The sequence below is a fragment of the Arachis duranensis genome, chromosome 1 (assembly GCF_000817695.3).
Source record: "Arachis duranensis cultivar V14167 chromosome 1, aradu.V14167.gnm2.J7QH, whole genome shotgun sequence".
Classification (NCBI taxonomy): Eukaryota; Viridiplantae; Streptophyta; class Magnoliopsida; order Fabales; family Fabaceae; genus Arachis; species Arachis duranensis.
The window spans coordinates 77,408,426-77,408,791 of NC_029772.3; positions in this window are offsets into that span (position 1 = coordinate 77,408,426).

Genomic DNA, 366 nt, shown 5'->3' on the forward strand with positions numbered 1-366 from the left:
CTTTTGCTGTAAGAGACAGAGCTAGGACATGGTTGGACTCACAACCTAAAGAAAGCCTGAACTCTTGGGAAAAGCTAGTCAATGCCTTCCTGACAAAGTTCTTTCCACCTCAAAAATTGAGTAAGCTTAGAGTGGAAGTCCAAACCTTCAGACAGAAGGAAGGTGAATCCCTCTATGAAGCTTGGGAAAGATACAAACAATTGATTAGAAAGTGTCCGTCTGACATGCTTTCTGAATGGAGCATCATAGGTATCTTCTATGATGGTCTGTCTAAGCTGTCCAACATGTCATTGGACAGCTCTGCTGGAGGATCTCTTCATCTGAAGAAGACGCCTGCAGAAGCTCAAGAACTCATTGAAATGGTTG